Source organism: Mytilus californianus, unplaced genomic scaffold, assembly GCF_021869535.1.
Source record: "Mytilus californianus isolate M0D057914Y unplaced genomic scaffold, xbMytCali1.0.p SCAF_1, whole genome shotgun sequence".
NCBI classification, from domain to species: Eukaryota; Metazoa; Mollusca; class Bivalvia; order Mytilida; family Mytilidae; genus Mytilus; species Mytilus californianus.
In genome coordinates, this window is record NW_026262581.1 from 37147098 (window position 1) to 37174320 (window position 27223).

Below are 27223 nucleotides of genomic sequence, written 5' to 3' on the forward strand. Positions count from 1 at the left end.
CGATAGAACTTTATATTCACATTTCAGAGTTTGCAATGCTGATGTTTCGGACATGAACATAAGTATGCAACACATATAAGCCTATTTTATTTTACAAATAAATATTATAATTTGTATTAGAATTATCTATGTCACTTTTGTGTTGACATAAAATATCATTAATAGGTAGGTCATAATTATAAATTAACTGTTCACAAAACATTGAATTTTTCGAAAAAACTAAGAATTTTCTACCCCAGGAATATATGACCTTAGCTGTATTTGACAAAACCTTTCGGAAATTTGTGTCCTCGGTGCTCTTCAACTTCGTACTTTAGTTGGCCTTTTTAACTTTTTTAATCGAGCGTCACTGATGAGTCTTTTGTAGACCAAACGCGCGTCTGGCGTACACACATTTTAATCCTGGTTTCTATGATAAGTTTAATCAGAACGTGTTGCACATAGTCAAGAAACATCTAATGCTATAACTCCGTCACTATATTGAAAAAAGTTAAATATAATATAAGGATGACAAAAGTCATTGTGGTAATTCGAAGCCAATGTTTAGATCTGAAACTGGAAAGTCTTGATTAAGAATCATCATAATTCAAATTTACATTATGCTGTGGCTTTCACACAAACTCTAAGTCTTGAGTCAAATATCTGTTCATCTGAATTCTCCTCGTATGAACATTTACCTTGCAATACCACTCTCTGAGATTTACAGATAGCAAACTATGGTGAACCTTCTCTGCCATTCCACGGGTTCAAACCATCCGGAAGCCCACGACATGAAGGAAAGCGTATACTACATGGAAAACAGTGTGACTTCGTGCAATGGTTTTCTGAATATTCGCCTGTAAAAATAATTGTAAAAAAAATAATTCCATAATGGAAAAATATTGACACCGTTACACTTAGTGGTCTCGAAACGGCAAATAAAAATTTCTTTTGCTTAAAATATTGTTACAACAACTTCATTGAACTTGATATGGGCTTACTAATATGTTGGAGTAGGGGCTCTAAGGCCTCATATTGGCCTCAATTTCCTGAAATTTTCAAAGTCTACTTATTCTTATGTAAATAACTTATTTTTTTAGTTGAACATATTTACTTTGAGAAACGAAAATATTTTTGATGTATATGACGTCATAATGCAGTGTTTTGACATCACTGCGCGTGCAGAATTATGGATTTTCTCAACTTTTAACTAATTTTCACTTGGTTTATTTATGAATAAAGTATCAGCGCAGTCTTGTCCCAATAAAATAGTTTGTCAGTGTACCAATATTTACAAAATGCATCTTGTGTTTAAATATTCTAGTTGGGCAAAGCTGCGCTTATACTGAATTTTAATGAAAACCTTGCAAAAAAAAGACATCAAATTCTCGCTATTTTTCACCGATTATCGTCAGATTGATGCACTGGCCAGCATAAATTTATATTCACCGTGTAATTTTTCCGTGCTTTATTTATAATTGATTATTTCAAAACTATCAAACTTACATTTGAAGATTTTGAGATTCCGTATATCGTCAAGTTATCGGAATTCCAATGGGGACTAACTGTGCACCACTTATTGCGGACCTGTTTTTGTATTGTTATGAGTTACAATTTATGACTAAAATCAGCAAAGACCCATCGAAACAACATCTGATACAAAAATTTAACAATACTTTTAGATATTTGGATGATAAATTGGCTCTAAATAATGACGACTTCAGTATGTATACTAAAGAAATTTATCCTGTTGAACTTACTTTAAATAAAGCTAATACTAACAATGACCACTGTCCTTTCCTCGATCTTGATATCTATATCATTAACGGGAAGCTTAATACAAAAATTTATGATAAAAGAGATGATTTTTCATTTCCTATCGTTAATTATCCATTTTTAGATGGTGACGTTCCCTTGTCACCATCTTATGGTGTTTATATGTCTCAACTTGTACGATTCGCTCGTGTATGTAACACGGTATTAGATTTTAGCGAGAGAAATTTTTGTATTACTGAAAAATTAATACACCAGGGTTTTCGATATCATAAACTAGTCAAAAAATTTACTAAATTTTATCATCGGTATAAGGACATCATTCGTAAATATAACTCAACATGCAGATATCTTATACGTTCGGGTATTTCACATCCAATCTTTTATGGTAATATTCTTTACAAAGCACAAAAAAGTCAGTATTCACCTCAAAAGTTAACAAAACCTTTAAACAGACTTATTAAGAAGGGATATAGTTACGATACTGTTGTCAGGTCATTAAAGATTACATATTTTGGCTTTAATATTAATTCACTTATAGGGTCTTTGCATCGGAATTAAACACATTTATTCTAAAACCAGTTGTTGGAATGACACGGGTTATGTTCTTCTCATATATTTTATGATGGTATAATACTAAACCCCTAACAGGAGGGATTGAGCCTGATATTCATATGATGAAGAGATAATCTTTTAATCAGTTTAATTGAGGTCTGGAGCTGGCATGTCAGTAACTGCTAGTAGTCTGTTGTTATTTATGTATTATTGTCATTTTGTTTATTTTCTTTTGTTTCCTATTCTGACATCGGACTCGGACTTCTCTTATACTGAGTTTTACTGTACGTACTGTTGTGCGTTTGTTTTTTCTACATTGGCTAGAGGTATAGGGGGAGGGTTGAGATCTCAAAAAACATGTTTAACCCCGCCGCATTTTTGCGCCTGTCCCAAGTCAGGAGCCTCTGGCCTTTGTTAGTCTTGTATCATTTTTAATTTTAGTTTTCTGTGTATAATTTGGAGTTTAGTATGACGTCCATTATCACTGAACTAGTATACATATTTGTTAAGGGGCCAGCTGAAGGACGCCTTCGGGTGCGGGAGTTTCTCGCTGCATTGGAGATCCATTGGTGGCCTTCGGCTGTTGTCTGCTCTATGGTCGGGTTGTTGTCTCTTTGACACATTCCCCATTTCCATTCTCAATTTTATTTACTGATGTTAAGAAATTTTAGATATATAAGTAATACATATTAGGTACCGGTATTTAAGTAGTTCCTACGGAACTGAAATACGGATTTTTTACTGGTGCTATTGTAACGGAGTTTTATAGTGGAATGCGACTACCGAAGATTTGTTTAAGACATGAAATATATTAAAAGAATACTTCGGAAATAACCGAAGAATATTAGTTTTTACCTTAAACAAAAGTACCAAAAGAACTTGAATAATTAAAAGATGTGATGTACCTGTAACTCGGCTTTGGAACTGGCGGATTCCGTACTCTGCAAAGAGACGTTATGGATACACTATATTGTTCTTCTCATCATTTACTTGTCATCATAGCAATGTTAAACCTTTTATTCTGGTTTGTTTGTCTTTATATGATACTGATTATAGTTCGAAATGAGCAGTGCCTTACGCTGAATTGTGTGTCATAATATGCAATATGCGTAATCTGATAAAATCTAGAATACCATTCTGAAACTTACATGGATCCAACGGTTCATATCTTTTACCACAATTCACTGATGCTGGCATTTCGCATCTTTTGTGTACTGCGTTAAACAGTTTCGGGTACGAACATTCCTCAAGAGTAGCTGTAAATGTTGATGTGCACTTTAAATATTGGGCACAGTTATTGGATACAGGCAAAATTATGGCCTTCTGGCACATGGGTAAAAGTACTTTTTGTGTAGCTTGAGGTGTTGTTTTGTTGGTTTGATTGTCTGTTTGATCGTGGATGATAAGTTAAGTTCTCTAATCGAACCTAAGATTTCAAGCATAAAAAATACTTTTTGAAGAAAAAACAATTTTTATCAAACAAAATAAATGATGTATTTGCATAAAGATATAAAGTACATAAAAATTATACATAAATATTTATATAAAAAAGGGCAAATTCCCTTTCCCTCACATGTGCAAAATCAGAATGTTTTTAGAACCAACTCTTGAATTCAATTATTAGAGAGGCTACATAAATAAATGTACTTTGAACAAAATTACTAATCAATAATTTTACATAGTTCCATAGTTTCAAGTCAAATGTTATTCAGCGCTAGTCAAGCTATCTTTCGAATTTTACAATTGTAATTTTTGGAAATAAGCAAAATCTATAATACTGTAAATTTGCGCACAGCATGAATTTTTTTCTCTTACTTTTTCTGGTATGATATAAATTCAGGGGGAATTTGCCCTACCTTTTACTTTTTCTCATGTGTGATTTAGGCCGGTTCGTCCAAAGTGTTTGACAAAATTCTATACTTTTCCCCCAAAATAAAATAAACTATTTAATCATATCAATATTCGAAGATATATAAATAAGGAGATATCGTATGAGTACCAATGAGACACCTATATGTCAATAAAGGCTAAAGGACAAAGAAGTAAACAATAAACGGGTCACTATACGGCCTTTAGCAATGAGTTAAACCAATATCGAAAAATAAGGTTATAAAAGGATGAAAAAGTGTGAAAAATGCAAACGAGGTGGTTTATCCTACAACAATAAACTAACAAAAACAATTATAACACATCATCAAATACCAACAACCGGATTACAGGCTCCTGGCTTGGGAAAGACACAACCAGAATGTGGCGGTGTTATCATGTGTGTGAGCACTCAATCCTACCGCTAATCTAGCACAGTGAAGAAACAACACAACATAAGAACAAACTGTAAAAATTCAGGACTCGTCAGATTAGTACTTAGCACTTAAAACAAATAACGAAAAGACTTCAGACACAAATTAGCAATCTAAAGGTACTCGCAATTACTGAAAGCTTATCCAAAGCCCATTTTCAACCAATAAACAAACCAAGACTTCCATACTAAAATGTTAATCAGTACACCCCAACGGATCTAGTAAAACGACGTCATATATAAGCAGTGAGAAAGGCATCACCTTATCCAACGCCAGCATATTTAAGAATCGACAGGATGTAGGCCCATAAATGTAAATACCTTGAATGCAATAACTATTTAATGATATTTTTTATATAAATTAAACTATTGAAAACTTAAACCTCAAAATCAGTACCAATAAAGACAATATTCAAATATATTACTTTAATGCTAAGAATTCAAGTATAATTTTGAATCCTTTTTCAGGTTTTGGCTATAATTGTTGTTTTTTAAAAATTAGGCGAGTGATATGAGAGCCAAATAAACATTTTTAATGCACCTACCTAACATACGGCTTAATTATATATCAATAGAAAGCTAAGAATGTGTACTTTCCAAGAATCACGGTCGTCAATAGAAATTATGGTGCATTTTTTTTTAATCGGAGTCAAAGGTCATGGGTGCAATTTCAATTCATGGCTACTTCCAATAGCAAAATCGAGTCAAAACAAATGCAGAAACGAAACAATACTACAAAAATACTGTATTACTGTTGGGAAAAGATATTTCTATCATAGTATTAATTAATTTTGGTCGATTTTAACGGTAGCGTATGTTACGTAACGTTTTCTCTCGGAGTCTTTGAAAATCAATTATTAAGTCGCACAAATGTATCTGTAGTCACCCTTGCATTTATTAAATCTTATTAGACCCCATATCAACTGATTGCACGTATTTACAAACATATATCTGCAAATTTGATATAAATAATCCGAAACAAAATATTTGAAGCAAGGGGAAAATATTACATTGACATATTCTTATTTTCATAGAGAAGTCCCATGATGAACTGTACATTAAAATGGATGAAACGTGTTGTCTCCTTTCAGTTTGAAAGCTTGCCAACTGCGTCAAGGTCAGACAACCATATGGCAGTTTTTTTTTATTATTGTAGTGCAATATGTTGACACACTTGATCATAGTGCAATTTCATTTACTTCAATAAGTCAGATATGAGTACTAACTAACATTACTAAAATGAGTAATGTGCTATATTTATATCAACAAATAGAAAATTTTGATATAAAACATCACAAGGAAAATATGATCACTCATTGTACGTCAAACTGTGATTATACTTTGGTCGGCCGCCGTGTATTTTGAGATAACTAATTAATTAAACAACACTTGACAAAGTACTTTGTACTTTAAATTACGCTGGTGATGACGTTCGGCTACTTTGACACTAATATACTTACTTTTCTTTGATAACATGTATCACCGCTTCAAACGAAGGACAAGGTAATCCTAATATTGAACCTTTTATTTGGCTTTCTTATGTTAAAATAAATACTTTTTGTAAGTATTCCGATAGCGTACAAATGATCGAGACGTCGGACTATCAGGTGTCGGACCAATGGGATGTCGGACTATTTAGGTGTCGGAATATCAGAGCTTCATTTTACTTGTTATATCGCATCATTCTCATCGGTCAACATATTCATACAAAAGACCACTTTCTTGGCAAGGGCATAGCTCAGCACAGCAGAGGTTTTGCTCAAAGCGGACACAAGATCTACTACAGATTGATTTAAAACTGAGAATGGAAATGGGGAATGTGCCAAAGAGACAATAACCCGACCAAAGAGCAGACAATAGCCGAAGGCCACCAATGGGTCTTCAATGCAACGAGAAACTCCCGAACCCGGAGGCGTTCTTCAGCTGGCCTCTAAACAAAAATATATACTAGTTCAGTGATAATGGACGTCATACTAAACTCCGAAATATACACAAGAAATTAAAATTAAAAATCATACAAGACTAACAAAGGCCAGAGGCTCCTGACTTGGGACAGGCGCAAAAATGCGGCGGGGCTAAACATGTTTTTTGATATCTCAACCCTCCCCCTATACCTATACCTTTGCATGAACAGATCAAATCTTAGAAAGTCGGATGACATTATACCAGTATTTATAATTGGCATCGGACCGTTGTTGCCTTTTTGCCAACCAAAGTCATACAGAGAACTTCTATTGTTTGAGTTTTTAGGTCGACACTGTCTTGGATAAGGTTTGACCACCAGAAGAAGAAATAATACCATGCAGAACGTATGCCCCATCTTCAATTTCTCTAATCTCATGATCAGACAAACTCGTTAAATATCGTCTAACTTCATTGTATGATGTGCAAAACCCATGACTGTTTAATGTATGTACAAGAGTTTTTTGTCCATATGTATACCCGGTATACGGTGCATTTGTAATGATAAACCTAAATGAAAAGGAGTAAAAATATATCTATTTATAGATACTATACATTCTGCTAAAGTCATACATCTAAGAACTTTGTCAATAGGTATTTCATACTCTTTATTAACTGTCGCGTATGCGCCATCATCCAAAAGACCACACAAATGTGTTTAAAGCAGGTGGCATACTTTCAATTGAATGATTCAGTGAAATGTCTTTAGATAATCGATATTCATCTGATTGGATTACAACTTTATCTATCTGCTTCTGTAAATTACTAGAAGCTGCATAAAGTATGTGTTCTTCATTGCAACCAGTTTCGCAATCACTGCTCAGATTTTTAAATTTGACAGACTGTATATCACATTTTAAACGGTTAATAATTATCCGTCTTTACGGCATCTGACAACTTTATAGAGCTACTGTATACAATATTGGACGTTCCTTGACCTTGTTGAGGCTGTATAACTATAAACTGACCAAAATATCTTTTTTAGTTTTTGTTGAAGCCGATATGTTGTGTAGCTTTCTCGGCGGCAATCCTCGGGCAGAAATTAAGTCTGGTTAACTTATCAAGTAAACTTATTAACAAGAATACTTTTTGGAGTACAGTCAAGTCATCTTTAATCGTCGAAACAAATGTTAGAAAAGCTGTTTCATGTTCAGAATTATAGTAACTCTCTACTTTCTGATTTCAATTATTTTAGCAAATATTTAGTGATGCAAGCTCGATAGTATAAACTTTTAATAGTAAAATCCTCATGAGTTATTTTGTAAATCAGAGCATTGTAGGAGATATGTGTAGCAACACTCAATACAGCTTGAGTTCTCTCCTCAGATGATACCTTATGAAGTTGTTTGACTTGCTTATAGTCTTTATACGTTTGAAAAATATACAAACAGACCAATCAGTTGTAGATCTACTGCCCTCGTTGATATATGAGAAGAGACTGGCTCAGTAGAAATGGTACTTGTAGTACAAAGGCTTTGTCCAGACAAAACAGAAGACGATAAGTTGTGCTAGCTTGTGAAAATTTTTATAGCAACTCTGCGGCAATAAAACTGTTTCTTCCTTTAAGTGTTGAACTACATAGATTATATATAGTGAAACCTGACAGACTATGCATCTGTTCCAATCAATGGATAGTTTTTGCTTTTTAGCATAGGAAGGGTTCATTTTAACTGGACTGTTAAAATTCGATACAACTCGGAAAATTTTCTACAATTTTCCGATACGATTCCGTATTTAGAAAGGGGTGAATTCGACAGAACTCAAAAATGTGTTTTAGTTCAATTAGATCTTAATTTCGCACGATTTTATATTTATTTAAGCTACACTAAAGTTTTAGATAGAAATAGAACCGTTTAAATGTGATTTATCGTACTCTAATAGAACACATAAGTACACGGAAATCGACTAACAAATACAGTCAAAAACCGATAACGAAGTAGATAGGGAATTCCGGAAACTATAGTAATTTTACCAACATTTTAAAATTACAGAAATTCGTGATTTTTAGAAATGTTGAGATAAATTCTTGGTCTTAAATGAAAAAAAGATAACTGATAAGTAATTTAATGTGTTCTAAAACGGATAGAGTGCAAAAACATTTAATAAAAATCAAATTGTAGACCTGAAAAGGTCAGGATTATGAAAATTTTCGTATTAAATGTCAAATATTTCGAAGGAATGCAAAAGCATGCGGACTTACAGTTGTAAATATTATTTTTCGATATTTTAAGAATCTAATTCACTTAATTATTCTGAATTAAATAAGAGATACGCCTAATTTCCATTGCTTGAAAAACATGTCGTAATTTCATAATTTTCAAGTAATTTCTGAAATAAACGTTACTTTTACAAAAACTGCACAGTACGATTTTGTGACGACCGGGCAAAAATCAAAGTTAAATCATTATTCTTTCATTTAAAAAAGAAATTAGCCGTATGTCAGGTGGGTGCATTAAAGTCATTAACTAGACGTCTTTTTCAAATATGACACTTGCCTATCATTAAATAATCCAAAAGTACGTTAATTCATTGTAAAAAACTTTAAGTTAATGAGGTTAATTCACAAAATATCTTATTGATTACGAGAATAAGTACTTCTACGTTGTAATCATTTTAAAAAAGTGGCATACTATTTATTCAATGCATACATGTAGGTTTTGTTTGTGAAGAGTTCCGGATAATTAAAAAATCATTTTATTATTTTTTTGTTTAATACCTTGATTTTTTTCACATAAATCGATTCATTCATTCAGATATTTATCAGTTTGCTTTGGCTATTCAAGTCCTACACAACGTCTCCCGAATTTGGTCTTTTTCTTACAAAACTTATATTCTTGTGATGTATTCTTTTGTTGAAGAATGAATGTTGCCCCTTTTTTTTATTTTTTGTCGTTTTTTTGTGTCTCATTGACGTATAAGACAACCGGACTACCCCTTTCTTCATATTTAAAAACATACGAGATGACATAAATACCAATTCATGACACAAAATAACTAAGTTAAACTTACACCAGAAGAAAGATAATGAACATCGCTTTTATGGTCTACTTAATATCGAAGTCAGAATGTGGTCTTTGTAAAGATGTTGCGAATTAATCAAAAACAACAAAAAACAAAATAATTTGAATGTTTATATTGGAAAAAGTAACGTTGTGTTAATCATTACAATTATTTTATTTCAAATGAATATCAAGCTGTTGCATTTTTCCGCTGCGAGCAAATTTTGACTTTTGACCGCATTTTAAAAATTAATTTTCTTGTTGTTATCCTGTTGGAAGCTGCGCTGTGTAGTTTTTTTTTCTTGTATTGTTTAATGCCAAATATAGCCAAGACAGACAAAAAAAAGTTGGAAGGTTACATGTTAAAATAGAGAATGGAAATGGGGAATGTTTCAAAGAGACAATAACCCGACTAAAGAGTAAACAAAGCAGCCGAAGGCCACCAAGTGGTCTTCAACACAGCGAGAAAATCCCGCACCCGAAGGCGCACTTCAGCTGGCCCCTTAACAAAAATGTGCACTAGTTCAGTGAAAATGGACGTCATACTAAACTCCTAAACAAATAAATGAACTAAAATTAAAAAAACATACAACTTGAAGACTAACAAAGGCCAGAGGCTCCTGACTTGGGACAGGATCAAAAAATGCGGCGGGGTTAAACATGTTTAGTGAGATCTCAACCCAACCCCTATACCTCTAGCCAATGTAGATTAAACAAGCACACAGCAATACACCGCTACATATTGTGCCAACGTCGGGCTGGGGAGGGTGCATGTTATACTGATTTAACCCACTGGATTGTGTGCCTGCACCAAGTCTGGCAAGGGAGGGATTGCAAGTTAAACTGGATTAGCCTCACTTAATTTTGAGTCAAATGTCCGGCTATCCGGGTTTTGTGTTGTTCATTGTTGATTAAACGTCTATTTTTACTATTTATGGACAGGACTCGATGGTCTTTGTTGTTGTGGTCTCTTTTAATTTTCCTACCTTTTATCTTTTTATGTATTATTGTCGTATAACAGATCTAAAGCCGTTTAATTACGAAACTATCTGCAATATATTTAGGGGACGACCATTTAATATTCTGGGAGGGGGGGGCAGGAGGATTTTGAAAATAAATAACTCAGCCTTGATAATAACAAAAATGAATGGTTTGTTCTGTGGTAGTTTGAAAATAAACAACCTGACTTACAATGTATTGAAAAAAAACTTGGCAGGTCTTTTAAGCCATTCTATAAATGCTATTCTCAAGTATGAGATGGCACCAGATTCTTCCAAAATTCGTCTTTTTTCATATTTTTTTTCGAGAAAAACTTCCCAAATCTTTTAATAATATAAATATTAATGTATTTGAAATGTTTGAAAATGGGTTTCATTTCACTTGAGGTATATTGTCTCGTGAACATTTACCTCACTTTTATTACAGGGCCGTAACTACATTGAGGCAAATGCCTCATGTTGGAAATTTCAAAACAAAAGCTTGTCTTCATATCAAATTGTTTTCGCGGCAAGTGTCTTGCAAGAAGCAAGTTCTGTTCACCCTCTGACGTAGCCCTTGTTTTTTGAGATCCATGTTTCTCATTTATTTTTATTTTTCAGTGTTGATTGTCTATAATGTTTGTCGTTTTGTGTATTATCTGTTCCCGGGTTTGTCTTTTGTTCATTGATTGCCCTTCTTTATGACTATTCTCTTAGTGTTGCATTCTATTTGTAATTTATAGTAATTTTGTTTTAAACTTGAGTTTTATTATATTTAAGGACCTTTTGTCTATAACAAACTACTTTAAATTGTATCCCAGTTAGGAACTACATCAAGTTGTAATTGAAATGTGTTATAAAAACTGACTTGACATAGTTATATCAATGATAATCAGCCCCCTCTTAACTTAATTTGAAAAAAAAACATAATTGATCGGTGTGAGCCAAGGCTCCGTGTTGAAGACCGTACTTTGACTTATAATGGTTTACTTTTATAAATTTTGACTTGGATGGAGAGTTGTCTCATTGGCACTAATACCACATCTTCTTATATCTATAATTGACAGGCATAAAAGGTTTTTCTGCAAACTGAAACATTTTTTTGCTTTGTCCTACATATTGGTCTATTCATGTTGTCCCTAAAAACTAAAAGTCTTACACTGAATCTATATATTTTGCTTTGAGACCAGAATATTGTCAAAAAATTAAAACAGAACTTGCGTTTCAGATTAAGAAAGGGTCTGGGAAACGCGCATAATGCATGATTTTGCGCCATTTTTTCTATAGCTTCTTGGGGCCTTCAGCGAACCCCAGACTCTTCGCTTTTTTTTTCGCCTCGCTCCCCTTAATAGTCTTAAACATGCATGACAAATTTGACACTAGACGATACGCAAACAAAAATCAATACACCAATGTATCTAAAGTCACAATTGATACAACTTTATATAAAAATAAGGAGATGTGGTATGATTGATAATAAGACAACTATCCACCAAAGTTCAAATGAAGTGGATGTAAGCAATTATAGGCAACCGTACGGCCTTCAACAATGAGAAAAACCCATACCGTATAGTCGGCTACAACAGTCCCCGAAAATGAAAAATATGAAACAATTCAATTGAGAAAACCAACGGCCTAATCTACTACAAAACAATTAACGAAAAACAAATTTTCTGCTCTTTGGTCATTCCCCGTTTCAATTCTCAATTTTATTATAGATATAACTGCATATAAAAATAAGAATATATGGTGTGCTAGACAATCAGACAAATCCCTTCCAGTGACAAGCAGACGTTAGCAATATAGGTCACCGTACGACCTTCAACAATAAGCAAAACAAACACTGTATAGCATGAAAGCTTCAAATGGCCTTGTCATGACAAACACGAAAGTTGAGTGGATGCAGAACAGAGCGAGAGAAAAAACACGGATACTGCATGGAAACTGGCAAATGGTCCGCAATATTACTCTGGTCAACTCACTTACTTGAAATTAAAGACCTGGTGAATTTAAGTCCTTATCTATGGCTGAGATGTATGTTTAAAAAAAAAAGGAAAATCAAGGTTTGTTTGGACATTTTCATAATGCAAGTCTTAGTTTTAAATTTTTTGCGAGTAAGCTTAATGAGTCAATAACAAATAATCACTCCCAGAAAGACGGGCAAATCCAATAACAAAAGAAAAAATGAATATACGAACTACAGTGCACAGTATATTATATACATATTTTATTTGCGATCATAAAATGTACGAAGTCGTCCATTACTATGTAAATTGGGTCGATTTAAAAAAAAAAGCTGAATACGTTTCTGTTGTCAAGTGTTTTTCACAAGTATAGTAGTTAGCAGAAAAGTTCACCAAACTATACATTTTCACAAGGCTAGATCCAAATAGCTTTTTTACTGTCTAATAACTTGCAAGTACGAAAAAAGACAGGACAGAAGTATATTTGGTCTATATGTTTTGTATTTGTACACTTTTTAAAGTTGATCATGCATTCGTTCTAAAAAAAATTTTGACCAGATAAAAGTTAAAAGATGACATAATTGGACAACCGCAATTGTTAAATCGCTTTGACGTCCGAAAAAAGATAATAATCAACACATGCATTGTAACTTTTAAAGCCAGTTAAATCCTTTTTTTGCTGAAAGAACGTGCGATATCATAAAAATTGATTATCAAATCATAACAAAAACACAAGTAAAGAACGTTTAAGTAGTCAATATAAATCAAAACACAAAGGTTATTCCTGATTAGTTTTTCGAATTATTTTATTTAGGCGTTGAGACCCTTTGGTGACCCCACAGTTTAAATGTCTACATCGTGAGCAGTGGGCGTTACAGACGAACGTTCACCTAATCTGACCCAGTCAATGGGATATATTTTAGCGCGCCAATCAATGGTCTCGTCTACGCTGTTATGCACATGATTCTATAGCTTAACTAAGAATATCCCAGCTTAAGACAATGGACATTTGAATGTCTCACTTTATACAGGCTACCCAAAATAGACACACACAAAAACGTTAATCGCCTTCTAAGTGTTCCACGACTAATCCGCCAGTGACTCTCGAAGCTGTCCTATGATCTGTCCTAAGAACTATCTTAGGAATAAATTAGGATAATGTTAGGACCAACTTATGACATGTCTCAGCATGCACATCGAAGCTATCTTAGGACTATTCTAGCTATGATGTCCTAACCGCTGTCCTAAGTGTTAGCGTAAAGAAAAATAGGATTCTAAAATCTTTAAATGATTAAGTGTGCATCGAATTTCACCCGTAGTAAATAATTATGATTTAAAATTAGAAACATTATTAGTATTATTATAAAAATAATAAATAATATTTATCTAATAACTGTACATTCAAACTTTATGAAACAAAAACAAAAACACAAAAAATGGAACAACCTTTTATATAATAATTGTGAAAACTAATAAACGATAATCGGTAACAATCATTATATATTTTTGAGTGAGTTTAATTCGAAGTGTCACGGTTTCATACTTTACAGAGTTCAAAGGCAAATCTCGTTCATTTTTCATATAAATAAGGAGTACATAAATTATTTCATTACGGATAACAGGCGATTGGGGAATTGATCCCCTTTTCCTATTTTTTTTTTTTTTTTTTGTGTTTTCACTATTTTTCAAAGTAAATAGTCTTTAATGTTTTAAACTATGTTCATTTTTTTAATGTGATCTATTTATATATGACGCCCCTGAATTCTTAGAGGGCCAATCATATAATATATACTACTATAGTTGTAATATCCTGTGGATAAGAGCAAGAACACATTAAATAGGTGAATAAAAGTTAAAACATTGAGGAATATTTACTTGGTAAAAATTAAAATAAACCAAAAATATTTTTTTGGAAAAGAGGGATCCATTTCCTAAGCGCATGTGTTACGGACGTGATAATCTATACTTGTGTATTATATCAATGTCACCCAAATTGTTCAGTAGATTATAACAGTCCCTAAGTGGTCTATTGCTACAAAAATCATATATATGTGGTGGTCGTATTTGTTTACAAATTAACCATCAAAATGTATCCTAAAGTTAGGACCATCCTAAGACCATCCTAAGACCATCTTTAGACACCTAAATAGGTGTCCTAAAGTTAGGGCGATTCCTATGACTTTTCCTAAGTTACGACATGTTTGATAAACCCACTTAGGTATAAGATACGTCCTAAGATGATCCTAGGACATGTCCTAGTCCTAAGAGCGCTTTGATAAACAGGCCCCTGTTCTTTTAACTAGTAACCTGGCTACTATTTGAGACCATATCAAATTCATATAAAGCGGTATGTCAATAATGCATGATTACTGTTATTTTTGGAATATAAAAAAATATTTGAATAGTTTTAGATAAATAATATCTTAACGGTCATTCGAATGACAATGTTAACTTTTCGACTCTCTATACTACACTTCCACATAATCTTTTGAACCAGTAGCTTTCATATTCATATTAATGGTACTTCAAAAAATCTAGTCAAATGTATTTGCTGCAATTCATATTAATCCTTATTCTGTAATTAAAAAAGATAAATACTCTAGATATGCTTACTGAAACTGTGATGAGATGATAAATGTGTACCATGGACATCATCAATGTACTTAATAGCGATAAAATTTATCGAGACATGTTGCAGATATGCATGTGGGCACCAACTGCGCTCCTTTATTAGTAGACTTGTTCATGTAGTGTTATGAATCGCACTGTATGACCAATCACAGTTAAGATCCGTCAAAACACAATTTAAAAGAAAAAAATAATAACACTTACCGGTACCGTGCTCATATTTTTGTTTTAAATAATCAAGAATTTCCTAATTATACAACGGAAATTTATCCCCAGGAATTTACTTTAAATAAGTCTCATATGAACAGCAATTAGTGTCATTTTCTTGATTTAGAAACTTCAATAATTATTCTACACAAGGAAACTCTGTGAATAAACTTGGCAACTAAAGAGACAATTATTTCGGTCCCTATTGTCAATTTTCCTTTTTTGGACGGTAATATTCATTTGGTCTCTTATAACGGCACATGTGTATTTCCTAAATGGTTCGCTATGACTCTGTCTATTTAGTAAGGATTTTGTTATCCCATATTACATCTTAATTTTACTAAATTCTTGCATACATACACAGATTTAGGCATAAATAAATTTGCAAATAAATAATCTCGACAATATGAATTATATTTGTTTACATGACACACCAAACACCTGTACCAAACATGTGTTTTTGACTGTCAGAAAATAAAAATTTCAACAGATTGTCGGAAAAATAATTCATCGTATTTTTTCTTCTTTTGTGTTTACATTTGCAGACTATGCCATGATACAAAGTATTTGTTCTATCCTCATATTTACGAATACATGTGTCTGTCCTAAGAAAAGAGTGTTTGAAATACCCAAACCATATACTAGTAGCCAATATGACAAACGAATAAACAAAGATTTCATTTGTTCACGAGACAGCAACCGAACGACAAAAAAAACAACCACGAAAGTAGCACATCAGTTGATATTTCCAAAAACGGGAGGCATCTGAACTTTTGTAATCTCGTAAAATTTTGAAAAGCAAAATTTTACGAGATTACAAAAGTTCAGATGCCTCCCGTAAAATTTTGCTTTTCAAAATTTTACGAGATTACAAAAGTTCATATCGTAATCTCGTAAAATTTTGAAAGCAAGTCTCATAATCATAATTCTATAGGATGTATAAATATATTAATAAAAAGGTACTGTACATGCACAATGAAACACCTATTCATCGAAATTACTCAAGTCAAGATCGTAATTCCTGTCTGGCATTGTTCAGAAAATCTATGAGAACAGATTTTTTTGGCGTATTTCAGTTTCTTTACTTTCTTTTCAAACTCAAAATGTACTATTTGTTCTGTAGATAAGCCATTAATGATTTCGTCAATCATTGTATAAGAAGTTGTAGCTTTGCTATGTTTTCGTCTTTACAAAGTTCATTTTGAGATAAATTTAATAATTAAATCCGAAAGAAACAATTAAATTGAAAAACGGATAAATCCAATTCAATTAAATTCGATTAACATTGATTAATACAAGGATAATTGTGGGGAGGGTTTGGACTGGACTAGATGATGTCTAGCTATCGCTACCGTGGTAAGATAGCAGAGTGTGAAGAAAGACGAGAAGTAATCCAAATGGTAAAATAAGAAGAAGAAAAAACGACTCTCAGACGATAAAAGTTATATGTTTACTTACACTTTTTCCTAGAGTCTTAAAACATTTATGAGTTGATTTATCGGGTCTATTGTGACCTGGGACCAGTCAGTTAACATTATTAGGTCATGCTTTCGCAAAGTTTAAGTAGATCTCAACACTTCTATATATATATAAAACTAAGAAGATGTGGTATGGTTGCCAATGAAACAACTCTTCACAAGAGACCAAATGACATAGAAATTAACAACTATAGGTCACCGCACAGCCTTTAACAATGAGCAAAACACATACCGCATAGTCAGCTATAATAGGCCCCGAAATGACAAATGTAAAACAATTCAAACGAGAAAATTAACGGCATGAGTTATGAACAAAATAATGAACGAAAAACAAATATGATATATAGCAACAAACGACAACCCCACTGAATTACAGGCTCCTGACTTGGGACTGGCATACATACAGAATGAGGCGGGGTTTAACTAGTTTGAAGGCGCCAAACCTGCCGCTAACCTGGGACAGTGGTGTAACAGTACAACATAAGAACAAACTATAAAAATCAGTTAACTCATCAGATCGATACAAAGCAGAAATACATCTAACAAAAACACAGACCGGACGTGGCAGGGTACTTATACATCCTCACAACAAAAAAGACACTAAGTACAGATCTGAGAGATAAATGAAAACAATGAGTCAGAAACAAGCTTCTTATATATTTTTTTTTAGATTGATTGACTATTTATACTAAACATGCGAAAAATAGAGAGAAAATAAATAACCATTTAAAAGACGAAAAAACTTTTGGCATTGGAAATGATTATTTGAAAATTGATGTTTTTCTCTAAGTATTTAATAACATGTGTACGCGTACAAATACTATGATAATATAGCTGAAAGACATCTATCTACATGTCAACGTGTCTCCAACAAAATAATATCTTAGTTCAGCATGTTAAACTTTGGAGGGTTAGTACGATAAGGGCCTCATTTGTCTCTTAATATCAAAAAGTGTTTTAAGTTGACAAATAAGCATGTCACCCGGGCAAAGTGATATAGAACGGATTTTATTCGAACGTTTCGAAAGTTTAGTTGGAATTTATACCCGAAATAGTCCACAAGTACAAACTGTGATCAAATTTTCCAAATCTTCTGGATTTCAACGAAATTTAGGCTTGCAATGCATAATGCACAGTATTCGACAAACTATAATACGAGTGCGCTATATGTTTCCGGTCCTTAAAACCAATGGAAATTTGACTGCTTTCATTGTGTTCGTTTGAAAATAGAAATTAATGCTAACTGTGACGTAAAAGAATGATGTCTAATTTAGTTATTGTTGAAAGAATGTTCCATTATAAGGTCCGAGTACACAGTTATTTCGTAGTGCATTTCTTTTAGACAATAAATGAAAATTAAAAAAATCCCACCTGCGCTTTCTCAATAATATTTTTACAGTGTGTTGTACTACTTTTGGGACAAATTATATCAAAATTATAGAAAACTTCATCGGCTCTAACTCAAAATATGGACAATTTCATGTTAAGGGGGTCTTCAAATCTTTTGACAGCTTCCGAAGTGCTAATTTTTAACATTTTTCAGCTGGACCAAATCACTACTTTACTTTAAAATTCATGACCCAATTTTTTTTACAGTGTCATTTCACCCCCCTACTTACTATTTGAGTCATAAAACATGGAGAAATAAATTTGGAAGGGGTATAAAAAAAATCGACAAGTAACACACTGTCCACACTAGGGACTATATTCGTGGACAACGAAAATCAAAGGACGATAACTGTGTACCCGGACCTAATAGGGTGGGAAAAGTTGACCAATCTTAATGAAACTTGGTATGACCAAAGCTTATTAAATTATAAGACTGCTTACAAAGTTTCATGGCAATAGGATATATATTATAGACAATATGACTAATTCTATATTCAACTTTGCGTGTTAAATTTAGACGTTAAAATTGAAAATTTTCAACTATCAACAATTGGGCTTAAAAAATTAAAATATTGCAAAAAAATACGTTTGAAATGCCTTAATATATAATATATTATGTATTAAAAGCAATAGAGTACTCATTTGATTTATCAGACTTATCATAATTATTGAAAAGTCAAATTTATATGAGCCTGTGGCTAAAAACGGAGGTTTTCCAATGAAGGGGAGCCTTACATGAAGATGTAATATTTTCCAGCAATTTTAAATTTGTAAAGCTTTTTGGTTATAAATAATCCTTACATATGTATTTAATGTACTTTAAATGGAAAGAAAACTTACAAATAACATATCACATTAGTTTAAAAGGGTCTTAGGCCAAGTAAGACTGAAAATAATTTAGGGTCAATTTAGGCCGTATCACAAAAAAAGTCATATTTACATTTAAAAATGCATATTGAAGCTATAGGAAATAAAATTTTGTGTCCTTTCTATCATTTCTATACTCAGGTGACATGATACAATAAATCTGAGCACAAAAAGACTCTTGCATTCAACTTTTTTTGCAGACAGTATGGTCTGATACAAAGATTTTTCACTTTTTAGTGAAAAACATGCATGCAATTTTAGTCTCAACAGGCTTATATTTGAACCACTTGCTATCCTACAGAAGAAAAGAAAGATATTATGTGACATAAAACAGGTACAAAAGACATTGTTAAGTGCTTTTTATACAAATTTAGTGAGGTCTTTATAATGGACTTCAACTTTTATGTTCCAAGCTCCTCACATTTAACTTGATCCAAACAGGGCGTTAGACGAGGATCATATATACAACACATTTTGCACATATTGTCTGAGATAATATTCTTTTCTGTAGATTCAGAGTTCACAAATGAGTAATACAACTGGATTGAAGCATAGAAACACAAATATTGACACATAAAAACCTGTCAGATAGAAAGTCAGAATGCCACTTATGCATCAAAATTGAAAAAGCTATGAAATGCTTATTTTGACCATAAAATGCCAAAATTGGTCATTTTTTTCAGAAATTCCATCAAATAAAAGTTTAAATCCTTTAGTTTTATGCTATTTGATAAATTGACACCATCAAATCATTCAGGGAAGTTGCCAAAGTACAGATTCTATATTTCCTGATTTCACCTCTTAGGTCCGAGTACACAGTTATTTCGTAGTGCATTTCTTTTAGACAATAAATGAAAATTAAAAAAATCCCACCTGCGCTTTCTCAATAATATTTTTACAGTGTGTTGTACTACTTTTGGGACAAATTATATCAAAATTATAGAAAACTTCATCGGCTCTAACTCAAAATATGGACAATTTCATGTTAAGGGGGTCTTCAAATCTTTTGACAGCTTCCGAAGTGCTAATTTTTAACATTTTTCAGCTGGACCAAATCACTACTTTACTTTAAAATTCATGACCCAATTTTTTTTACAGTGTCATTTCACCCCCCTACTTACTATTTGAGTCATAAAACATGGAGAAATAAATTTGGAAGGGGTATAAAAAAAATCGACAAGTAACACACTGTCCACACTAGGGACGATAGAAAATCAAAGGACGATAACTGTGTACCCGGACCATAACAGCCATTTTTCGTAATTCGATTTTTTTTGCTCGATATAATAGTAATGTATTGGCCTTGTCCAACCTACTCCTTTTCTTAAACTCTTTAAACGTTGATGTGTTGATTTATCTTGACTATCGGGACCTGGGACCATTACATTAACAGTATTGGGTCATGCCTACGCGAAGTTTTTGTAAATCTCAACACTTCTCGTTTTAATTAGTTTTGAATGACAAAAGGCAATCAATATTAATTTTATAAGGATCATTTTGAAAAGACAAGAGAAATATTTTGAAATATATTTTTGTGTTAATTTTACCACGTTTAGCACTCTATACACTTTTCGAGACCTACTATAAATGAAACAGATATAGGCGGAAGTGGCCATACTTTTCTAGCACAAAGAAATAAAGAACCATTCTAGGAAGAAGTAAATGAAAAACATATCTGTTTGAAAAAAAACTAATCGATAAAAAGATACGAACGCAGATGATTTAGTAATTACCCCCCACTTTTATTCCGGTGTTTATTATACCCCCCCCAAAAAAAAATTCTAGGAAAATCTCAAAATTGTATTTGCCTTTTAATTTTTGTAATTTATTATACGCTATTCTGTATGAATAAACTAAAATGCAAAAACGTTTTCAAATTTCATCAGCTACGAGACGGCTAGCATTTTAGAAAAGCTATTACTTGTTGTTAATTTCACATGAAATGAATGCACAGGTTCAGTGCGTAACAATAGACAACTAGTTCAACCACTTTGACAAGTTTGACAAGACGAAAAAAAGTCAAATGCTGTAGCCGGAGCATAGATTTTTTTTTTAAATCTGAGCAAGCAAATTGAAGATTATGTTATATTCATTATCTTTATTACATTATATAGTTAAGTAAAATAGTAAACACGAGTTTCCAAGATACAATAAAAAATGATACTTTTCCACCGAATTCCACGTGTTCTTAAGTGATATCAAACTTGTAGTAGCCCACAATGCACTTTGATTCATTCGGACGATTGGTCAATTTCGCAGGTACAATGTTTACATATTGTGTTTATGAAATTAGTATGCAAATATATTCTGGCGTCAGCATTATAGTGTTCTCAAACTGTTAAAGGAGCTCGTAAATTAATCACGTTAAACGATTCACATGTTACTGATCCAGATGCTCATATTGACAATTAATGTCTCTTCAGTGATGCTCGAGGTTTAAATATAGCTCTGAACATCATTATTCTTTAAAATGAAACTGTTGTATGTGATCGTATAAAAATATAAAAATATTTAAAACAAATTTTTACAGTTTTGTGAAAAGAAAGTTTCATTTTATGTATCGAAATGTGTAACACGTGATCATTATTTAAATCCCCACTAGAACCCTCTGATAGACTGAGTGAGCATAAAATCATTGTTATCGATAGCCAACGACAAACAAGTTAAAGGTAAATTATTCAGTATGATTACCAACAAAAGTTTTACGGTTGTCTACGCTGTTATGAAAACGATTCTATATATATAATATGGCAATTTCAGTACAAAACTGTAAAAATCTTGTCATAATGTAATGACATCATTTATACATGTCATAAACTCATAATTAACAAAGGTTATCGTAAATTGTCTTTAAATCACGGGTGTCATTCGGTATATCGAGAAAAAATGATCGTGAAAGAATAACAAACGGTGGTCAAGCATTGCGATCAAATCGTGAAAGATCTGGTATCGGATCGTGAATTCAAGTAAGTGTAATTCTACTTCAAAGTCTGTGAAAAATCTGCTGTATTTTCAAAAGATGGAACAATTCAGAAAAAAGAAATATGTCTGTCAAAATGATTAAACTTCCTTAATAATACTGGGCGCTAAATTAACGAAAAAAACAAGTACTTTTTAAGAAAACACAAAAGGCGACAAACGACTCTATGAGATCATTAAGAAAAAAAACACGTTTTGTATCTATAATGGACACATTCCAATATATCATGACACAATTAAAACTTAATCTTTAGTGTGTCAGATAGTTCTGTAAAATTAAAGTATATTATAACTTGAAAAAGTTTATATCATTTTTGAAAAAAGTATAATTTTGTTGATTTTTAATCAAAATTGATCGTAAAAGATCAGGCAACGCATTATTTTACAAGGCGTGACCAGGGTTAACAAGATTTATTTTACAATTTGATATACTTATAATTGGTTGAAGCGTATAATTACGTTCACTTCATATCCAACTAAGTAAGACATCACGTGCCTGACTTTGGTGACGTAGCGACCCGCCATTTTGTATCATTTTGTTCCATATAAAATGCATAGGTAACGGCTTCAATGAAGTACCGACCGTGCGAGGACTGTATAGCCAGTCAAGGTCGTTAAAAACTTCCATCATCATCAATGAAGTTCAATTTTCTCATTAATCTTATCCGTTTTCTAACTTTTGCAACTATACCCTTGGTATTCGAACATAATTCTACCTAAAAATGTTGGTTCTGACAGTTTAATTTTTATTTAAATTACGTCCCTGGAGATTCGTAAAAATCGTACTTTTTCTCGTCATTTCCCCGTTGACTCAATGGTTAATCTAGCGACCCCATGTCTACTAGAACATCAAATTCACAAATTCCGTAAATAAAAGTAATACTTTGCACCTCGATTGAGAATATTAAAACATATATCTGGCGAAATATTCTACCGTTAAAACAGTTTAAATCGAGAGCAAATTACGTCCCACATCGATTTAAAAAAGTGATTTTTTTCAGGATTTTTCAAAATGGCGGATGTGTTTCGAAGTGTCGCATGTATTTTTGATCATCGTGTATTTTTCATGCAGAATTTGTGCTGTTTCTGTTATTTTCTTTGTTGATATTTTGATATGTTTGATTTAAAAATTTCTTGATAAAAATAAATTATTTCAAGTGTGAAGTGAAACAAATAGTTAACACTGAAATTTATAAGAAAATTATTTTTCATTTTTTTAAGGTTTTTTCCCTTTTTTTTTGTATAATTTATCTTTATTCAGAAAATATATATATTCTTTTTAGAAAAAAAAAATGTTTTCGTCTCGAGAGAAAAAAATAATGCCCCACAATAGATAAATGCTCTGTACCTTTTAAAGTTAATGTCCCTTGACCAATATACGAACAGGTGAACTCGGATTTAGGTTATGTTACATAACAACAAATTGTCATGTAATGTAAAGGAATCGTGTCAAACCAACAGCCATCAGGTGACATTAACATCATGTGTACACATGTATTTCCAGAGTTTAGTTTTAGTGACATACAAAAGTTTTTTGAAATGTACAAATAAATATTTTCTCTTTCCCGTGTACACTACCGAAGAAATATATATCATAAAGAACTTTAAGAAAATATTAATATTATGAAAAATTCTTCGATAAGTTGTTTTTTGCTTTAAAAAAATAACCAAATATTAATGTTTCACGATAATTGTTTTAAAGAAATACTGTAATTCAAATTTTATATTTAATAGATTTTCTTATTTCATAGAAAATTAAACGAGACTTCATTGCATATGATTTTTGTTATTTTTTTTTTTAATTCAATGTTTTAAGCAAAATCCAGACATTAAAAAAAATCGATATTGAAATTTTAACTTGTGTACAAAAATATGTTATTGCATATATAAGGACATCTTACTATACAAATCCTTGTTGCATACATTTCAACATTGTATACCCATCAATTTTTATCGACAGAGTTATCGGTCCTGAATAGGACTGATATAGTTGGGTATGTAGAATTAGACTTATCACCAGTTCTGTACTTACACGAGCAACACGACGGCTGTCACATGTTGAGCAGGATATGCTTACACTTTCGGAGCACCTGAGATCACCCCTGTTTTGGTGGGGTTCGTGTTGCTAAAGCTTTAGTTTTCTATGTTGTGTTTTTGTGAACTGTTGTTAGTCTTTTGGTCTTTTTCTTTTTTTGTCATAGTGTTGTCAACTTATTTTCTACTTATAAATTTTCCTCACCATAGCAACAATTTACTAACTTCATCCGCGTATGGATTATACATTTCTCATGCGATATTAAGGAGCTTGCAGCTGAATTTGTAAAACGTCATCAGTGTCTGAGCAAAAAAATAACGAGCCAGGGTGAAAGAACGTCTCGTCGTTTTTCTCAAAAAGTCCTTGGGAAAGTACCAAGACCTAATAAATAAATATACAGTGTCTTCTTCACAAATAATACAGGATGGTCTTGAGTTATAGATTCTAGCGCTGACTCTGTGCTATTATGTTCCATTTGGTCGTATGACTCTTGACGTGGTTCGGTATATTTGCACCCAGCTTTCAGGTTTTTGGCGTTCTTTATGTGGATGGTTTCAGGGATGCGATTCGAACACGTTTTGTAGTCTTATTTTCATTTTGTATATCCCTGTATTTATATTTTACTTATTTTGTATTTTATCGGGAAAGTGTTACAGTATATGTCATTATTTTTTTATGTTGTCGTTTTCGTTTGATTTAATTGTATATAAATATAATTGCGAGTGTGTTTGAACGTTTAATTCAGTTGTGTTGTATGTCTGTGATGTCTGTTTACACAGTTTTGGCTACTGCATCCCAGTTATTGCAACGTTAACCAATCATGTCTGTTTGGGTTCCTCACCCAATTTGGCAATCTGACGGAACATTAAAAATCAAGTTAGCGTTTTAGCTAGCTAGAAAATCAGGTTTAACTCACCATTTTCTTAGGAAAATGCCTGTGCCAAGTCAGGAATATGAACGTTGTTTTCCTGCTTTTTTTTAAACAATGGTTTTTTTTTCCAATTTTTACAAAAATCAACAAGGATCTTCGTTTTATAGATATGACTGTGCATAAAAATTAATGGAAATCAGATGAGACAATCTTAACTTTTCATACGACATAAAACTTATGCAAGATGGACAGACAGACTAATATATTATAAAGCAACTAGTCGGTGTGGTATTATCAAATAATCAGATCCAATTACATTGAACTATCATAGTAAAAATAAGGAGATGTGGTATGCATACCAATGAGACAACTATCAACAAAAGATCAAATGAAATGGATGTAAGCAATTATAGGCAACCGTACGACCTTTATCATGAGAAAAACCCATATCGAACAGTCGGCTATAAAAGGCCCCCACATAAAAAAATTATGAGGCAATTAAATTGAGAAAACTAACGGCCTTATTTAAAAAAATAAAAAACAGTTTGCGAAAAACAAATATGACAGACCAGATCCAACGACAACCACTGAACTACAGGCTCCTGACTTGGGACAGGCACATACTGAATGTGGCGGGGTTAAACATGTTTGAAGGCGGCAACCCTTCCCCTAAACTGGGACAGTGGTGTAACAGTACAACATAAGATCAAACTATAAAAATCTGTTGAAAATGGCTTAACCCGTCAGATCGATACAAAACAGAAACACATCTAACAAAAACACATACCGGACGTGACAGGGAATTTGTACATGTCTCACCAAAAAAAAAGGCACAAAGTACAGATAAGCGGGTACCCATAGTAACTGATACCTAGTTCAAAGCCAATAATAGCTCATAAAAAATCATGTATTAAAGACATAGTCCTCTTCACAAACAAAAGTGAAGCGGAATAAGTCATGCAAATCCAATCTTTTGCTATTCCAATAACAAATATAAATTATCATATCATCCCTTTAAAGAATGACTTGATCGTTTTCATGGATTTTTGCGATATTATAACGAATAAGCTGCAACAGATCTTTCACGATCCGAAATATCAATTTTTTTACAAATATACCCATTTTTGCAAAGTTTTTGATTAAACTAAAACAAAACAACTTTAAGAACCATTTTAAACAGTAATATGGAACGATATTTTTTAAGAGAAAAGTAGTTTATGCATTCAAAATATGAAAAAAATCATGTTTGTTTACATTTTTATTTCTTTGAAATTTCGATGAGCAATTTGCCTTTTGTAGTTTTGTAAAAACGGTTTACTTTTGAAACTTGATTTTTCTCGGATACTGATCATAATGCTGAACCATTTTGACAGACAGTTTTATTTTTTCAAAATTTGTCATCATAATTCATTAAATTAGATTATTTCTTCACGATCCTATACCAGTTCTTTCACGACCCAATCGCAATACTTGACCACCGTTACTTATTCTCTCACGATCATTTTTCTCGATATACCAAATGACAGCCGTGTAAATGTAAACTTATTTGATAATTTGAATTGTGAGCTTAGTCACAGCCGTTCCCAGAAGAAATTTAGATTACGACAACATATTCTGAAAAGACATTTAAGAATTTCTAAATATTAGTGGGACGATGCTATCAAAAATATTTGTATTACAAATTCCTTGTTATAAATGAGAGGCGAAATATACCAAAAGGACAAACAAACTAACAACGACATGGGAAAAAACGAGAAAGGCCAAAAGATAAACAACAGTTTACAAAATGCAACATAGAAAACTTGAGACCGAGCAACAGGAACCCCACCAAAATACCGGGGTGATCTCAGGTTCTCCGCTATCAAATTGAAAAAGCCTGAGGAAGTTAAAGAATGAAATCATATGGCCGACATGACGAATGAAAATCCTTAAAATATTGTATTCGAGTGTATTTAAGGTTTTGTAAATCAATGAAAAAACGAAGAAACATAGAGTTGATTTAATGATCATATATGTAATTACTTACATTTATCAAAAGTTGATCCTCTGGGTACGCAAGCTTTATTTAAGATATCTGCAACGGTATTTTCTGGACATGAATACTTAAATTGCATGCCGTTGTAACATAAATAAAACTGATTGCAATCCGAGGGATCTGGCATCCATGCAAATGGTGAACGACAATCAGAACGCACTCGATAAATGCTCACTAACAGAAATGGAAGTACTACTGGAATTTTCATTTCTGATTATTTCTTCAC

The 27223-nt window shown here is 32.5% G+C and overlaps 1 pseudogene; it reads right to left on the reverse strand.

Annotated features, from left to right (window-relative positions):
- Nucleotides 1–567: 567 nt before the first annotated feature.
- On the reverse strand, nt 568–27205 carry LOC127720445 (uncharacterized; annotated as a pseudogene).
- Nucleotides 27206–27223: the final 18 nt, after the last annotated feature.